Source organism: Gossypium hirsutum, chromosome A08, assembly GCF_007990345.1.
Source record: "Gossypium hirsutum isolate 1008001.06 chromosome A08, Gossypium_hirsutum_v2.1, whole genome shotgun sequence".
NCBI lineage: Eukaryota > Viridiplantae > Streptophyta > Magnoliopsida > Malvales > Malvaceae > Gossypium > Gossypium hirsutum.
The window spans coordinates 100,420,374-100,426,373 of record NC_053431.1 but is presented as its reverse complement, the minus strand read 5'-3'; positions in this window follow the sequence as shown (position 1 = coordinate 100,426,373).

Here is a 6,000-nt window from a genome sequence, read left to right as displayed (position 1 = left end):
TGTCAATCCTTTAAGAATATCAATTGTAGATAAGCTTTAATCTCAACCGTCGATGTAATTCAATATGTATCGTTAGTTTTGTGGAGTTCAACTATAAATAAAAGCATTTTCCTCATTTGTAATCATCCTAGAATATTCAGATGTACTTTTTAGTAATTATATTGAGAGCATTTACTCAAACACTTGGTGTGTTTTTGCTTTCTTATGACATTTTCTATTTTTTTCTTATTCTTTCGTTTTAAGTTGCTTCCGCTTTATTTTCGGTACCTTAGATAATTTTTATCTAAAATTCTTACTTTATGAGAGTTAGACTGACTTAGATGAATTTGAACCTAAAAAATCGCTTAAGACCGCATGGATTATGAGACGAAAGTTCTAAAGAGTAAACTTAAGCTTTAAACTCTAAATTTTATAATATTATAAGTTAATATATAGTAAAATTATAGTTTATTTTCTCAAAAAAATATTATTTGATTTAGTCTTTTTGAAAATCATAAAGATAAATAATTTAATCTTGAACTTTAAATTTTTTTTAATTTCACCCTTAAATTTAAGTGAATGAATATGATTGTTAAGATTTTTGAGGTTAAAAATTAATTAAGAAATGAATAAAAAAATTCAATAATTTAGATTTAAATCTAAAATTTTGTGACTCCTTCGGAGAAAGAAAATTTCTTTCATTAGCTTGGCAAATTTTTGCTGAGAACTCCCTAACATTAAGTTAAAAAATCCATGGAAATAAATAGTGAAATTTTTTACTGACTGTAATTAGTATATAAGCTAAGGTAGAAATTGTTAGAATTAAGTGACTCGAATCCTTATTTAAGTAAAATACAGTGGTAAAATAAAATAAGAGAAGAATCCATATAGAATTACACTTCTTTTATTTTATTTTAGAATAAGGTTTGTTAAACCTTATTAAATTCTATCTATTTGATATTGATTAGAATAAGGTGTTTTAGTCTTACTAGAATATGGTTTTACAAGCCTATAAATAGACATAGTCTATTCCTCTTGTATTGTATTCGAATTCGACATAGTGAATTTTCTTCTCTTCTGCCCGTGGTTTTTTCCCGAAAGGGTTTCCACGTAAAAATCTGTGTATTTTTTATTTTTATTTTATTTTATTTTTTTTTAAAAATTGGTATCTGAGCTTCCCGGTTGTTCATCTCGATCACGGTAATGGTGTCTTTGAAGTATGAAATTCCGCTGTTGGATCGCAACACCAAATTTGCGTTATGGCAAATTAAGATGCAAGCAGTTCTTGCACAGATGGATCTGGAGGATGCCTTGCTAGGGATAGATAAAATGCCTTCGACATTAACAGATAAAGAGAAGAAGCGTAAGGATCGAAAGGCGTTAACACAATTACATCTGCATTTGTCCAACGAAATTTTGCAGGATGTGATGAAAGAGAAGACCGCCGCTGCATTATGGAAGAGGCTAGAACAATTATGTATGTCGAAAACTCTAAAAAGCAAGTTGCATATGAAGCAACGTCTTTATGCTCATCGTTTGGAGAAAGGTGCATCCGTACACGAACACTTAACAGTGTTTAAAGAAATTCTCTCAAACTTGGAGGCCATGGAGGTTCAATATGATAAGGAAGATCTAGGGTTGATTCTACTTTGTTCGTTGCCCTCGTCTTATTCAACATTTAGAGACACGATTTTATATAGCCGTGAGTCTCTCACAGTTGATGAGGTTTATGATTTTTTGACCTCGTATGATAAGATGAAGCATCTTGTGGTTAAACCCGACTCTCAGAGAGAGGGTCTCATTTTCGTTGGAGACAAGATCAGAATGCTAATGATGATCGTGGAAAGAAGCAGGAACGAAATCCTCACGGTAAATCTAAGGGTAGATCAAAGTCTTCAAACAGATGTAAAACTTGTAACTTTTGCAAGAAGAAAGGGTACATTAAATCTGAGTGCTATAAGCTACAAAATAAGATTAAGGGAGGTTGCGAATCAAAAGCGAAAACAACCAGAAAATTCTGCTGAAGCTGATGTTGTAGAAGATTACAGCGGTGGTGAACTTCTAGTCGCTTCTGTTAATGATTCTAAAGTAAGCGAGGAGTGGATACTTGATTCAGGTTGCACCTTCCACATGAGTCCCAATCGGGATTGGTTTACAACTTACGAAACAGTGTCTAAAGGCGTTGTTTTGATGGGAAATAATGCTTCGTGTAAAATCGCAGGTGTTGGAACAATTAAAGTTAAGATATTTGATGGAGTTGTCAGAACACTTAGTGACGGACGACATGTTCTAGAATTGAAAAGAAATTTAATTTTGTTGAGTACTCTTGATTCAAAAGGGTACAGATACACAGCTGAAAGTGGGGTTTTAAAGATTTCCAAAGGGTCCCTTGTTGTAATGAAAGGGCAGAGAAAGATTGCCAAGTTATATGTTTTGCAGGGTTCTACTGTTACTGGTGATGTAGTTGTCGCTCCCTCTTCCTTGTCAGATGATGATATTACTAAACTTTGGCATATGCGCCTAGGGCATATGAGTGAGAATGGCATGGCAGAATTGAGCAAAAGAGGACTTCTTGATGGGCAAAGAATTTGTAAACTGAATTTCTGTGAGCACTTTGTTTTTGGGAAGCAAAAGAGAGTTCGATTCACTAGAGGAATCCATAACACGAAGGGAACGTTAGAGTAAATTTATTCTGATCTGTGGGGGTCGTCCAGAGTGCCTTTGAGAGGTGGAGTTAATTATATGCTAACCTTTATTGATGATTTTTCCAGAAAATTTTGAGCGTTCTTCCTAAAGCAGAAAAGCGATGTGTTTTCCGCATTTAAGTATTGGAAAATTATGATTGAAAAATAGACGGGAAAATAGATAAAATAACTCCGCACAGACAATGGCTTAGAGTTTTGTTCTGATGAGTTTAATAGATTGTGCAAGTCAGAAGGGATCATGAGACACTTGACAGTTCGTCATACTTCGCAGCAAAACGGCGTTGCAGAACGAATGAACAGAACGATCATGGAGAAGGTTCGATGTATGTTGTCAAATGCCAACTTACCGAAGTCATTTTGGGTAGAAGCAGCCTCTACTGCATGTTTTTTGATCAACCGATCTCCATCCGTTGCCATTGAGAAAAAGACTCCATAAGAGGTATGGTTTGGTAATCCTACTAATTATTCTAATTTAAAGATCTTTGGGTGTCCTGCGTATGCTCATGTTGATAATGGAAAATTGGAACCGAGATCCATTAAATACGTTTTTCTTGGTTATAAAGCTTGTGTAAAAGGGTATAAGTTATGGTGTCCTGAAAATAGAAAAGTTGTGATTAGCAGAGATGTTATTTTTTATGAAACTGCTATGCTACCTAACTTCTCTATTAAAGACTCTTCCAATAAAGAAAATCAAAAGCAGGTGGAACATCAGATTAATACAGAGTCAACTCCTCAAGTCAGAACAAAAATTGAGAATAGAGTTGCTTCTTCACCACAATACTCTATCGCCAAAAACAGAGCTAGAAGAGAAATTAAACCTCCAAAGAAGTATGCCGAGGCTGATCTAGTTGCTTATGCTTTAAATGTGGCTGAAGATATAGATGCGAATCAAGAGCCATCTAATTATCTGAGGCAGTTAGCTGTGAAGACTCAGAAAAATGGATGTTTGCTATGCAAGAAGAGATGGAATCACTCCACAAAAACAGAACATGGGACCTTGTGAAACTTCCTAAAGGTAAAAAGGTTGTTCGTTGTAAATGGGTGTTTAAAAAGAAAGAAGGGACTCTAGGAGTTGAAGAACCCAGATATAAAGCAATGCTTGTTACAAAGGGTTACTGTCAAATTCCAGGAGTGGACTTCACAGATGTGTTCTCCCCAGTTGTTAAGCATAGTTCAATTCGAGCTTTGCTTGGTATTGTGGCCATGCATGATTTGAAGCTTGAACAGTTAGATGTAAAAACTGCATTTCTACATGGAGAAGTTGAGGAGGATATTTACATGCAACAACCAGAGGGTTTTATAGTCTCAAAAAAATAGGACTATATTTGCTTGCTGAAAAAGTCCCTTTACGATTTGAAACAGTCACCAAGACAGTGGTACAAGAGGTTTGATTCCCTTAGGACTTCTCATGATTTCAAAAGAAATATTTTTGACAGTTGTGTTTACTTTAAGACAAACAGCGATGGTTCTTTTGTGTATCTACTTCTTTATGTTGATGACATGTTGATAGCAGTAAAAGATAAATGAGAGATAAGAAAGGTCAAAACCCAACTAATTAAAGAATTTGAGATGAAAGATTTAGGACCAGCAAAGAAGATACTTGGAATGGAGATTCTCAGAGATAGAAAAACAAGTAAATTGTACCTAAGTCAGAAGGGGTACATTTAAAAAGTTCTTTGAGGTTCAATATGCAGAGTGCTAAACCTGTTAGTACTCCTTTAGCAGCCCATTTCAGACTTTCATCAATTTTGTCTCCACAGTCAGATAATGAGATTGAGTACATGTCACATGTTCCATACTCTAGTGCAGTGGGATCTCTCATGTATGCTATAGTTTGTTCACGTCCAGATTTATCATATGCAGTCAGTGCAGTTAGCAGATACATGGCGAATCCCGGTAAAGAACACTAGAAAGCAATTCAGTGGATTCTAAGATACTTACGAGGTACTACTGATGTTTGCTTACAGTTTGGAAGAACTAGAGATGGAGTCATTGGGTATGTTGATGCTGATTTTGCTGGAGACCTTAATAAAAGAAGATCTCTCACAGGTTATGTCTTTACAATCGGAGGTTGTACAATTAGTTAGAAAGCCACTTTGCAAACTACAGTCACTGTGTCTACCACTGAAACTGAGTACATGGAGATTACTGAGGCTTGTAAAGAAGCTATTTGGTTGAAGGGACTCTTTAGTGAACTCAATAAAGACCTTCAAATCAGCACAGTATTCTGTGACAATCAGAGTGCCATCTTTCTTACAAAAGATCAAATGTTTCATGAGAGAACAGAACACATTGATGTTCGGTATCATTTTGTTCGTGATATTATTGCTCGTGGTGATATTGTTGTGAGCAAAATTAGTACTCATGAAAATCTTGCAGATATGATGACTAAGTCACTTCCTATAACCAAGTTTGAGCATTGCTTAGACTTGGTTGGTGTTCATTGTTGAAGTTAAACCCTTAAGGGGTTTTGTGGAAGAGGTGAACTTGTTCGTTGAGAGTTTTCAATGAAGAACTTGTTCATTGAGAATTCGTGTCAAGGTGGAGATTGTTAGAATTAAGTGACTTGAATCCTTATTCAAGTAAAATACAGTGGTAAAGTAAAATAAAAGAAGAAACCATATAGAATTACACTTCTTTTATTTTATTTTAGAATAAGGTTTTTTAAACCTTATTAAATTCTATCTATTTGATATTGATTAGAATAAGGTGTTTCAGTCTTACTAGAATATGACTTTACAAACCTATAAATAGACATAGTCTATTCCTCTTGTATTGTATTCGAATTCGACATAGTGAATTTTCTTCTCATCTGCCCGTGGTTTTTTCCCGAAAGGGTTTCCATGTAAAAATCTGTATGTTTTTTATTTTATTTTTTTCACAGAAATTAATCACTTTTCTGGAATTTTAATAAGTTGGAAAGTGATTCAAACATTTGGTATGTTAAATTTTATTTATTTTCCTTGAAATCTAATTTTCCTATCAAAATTACTTTCCCATAAACATGACAATGTGATTCTTATGATAAAAGGTGGGAAAATTACTTTCCCATGCAGATTGAGAAGTTAAAAAAATATTAAGACAAAATTAACCATATTTTATATTAGTTTAGGGTAATGTCTATTAATAAACACACAAAAAAAAATCTATTGTCTCTTTCCTACTATTTGATTTTTTCTATTAACGAATTTTTCGCAAGTAAGTTATTTTTTTCCTAATTTTATTTTTATATACATATTTAATCATCTATATAGTATACCATTTACATATTATTTTCATTTTCTATTATTCTTCTCTTTTCTTTTCGGTATATTAA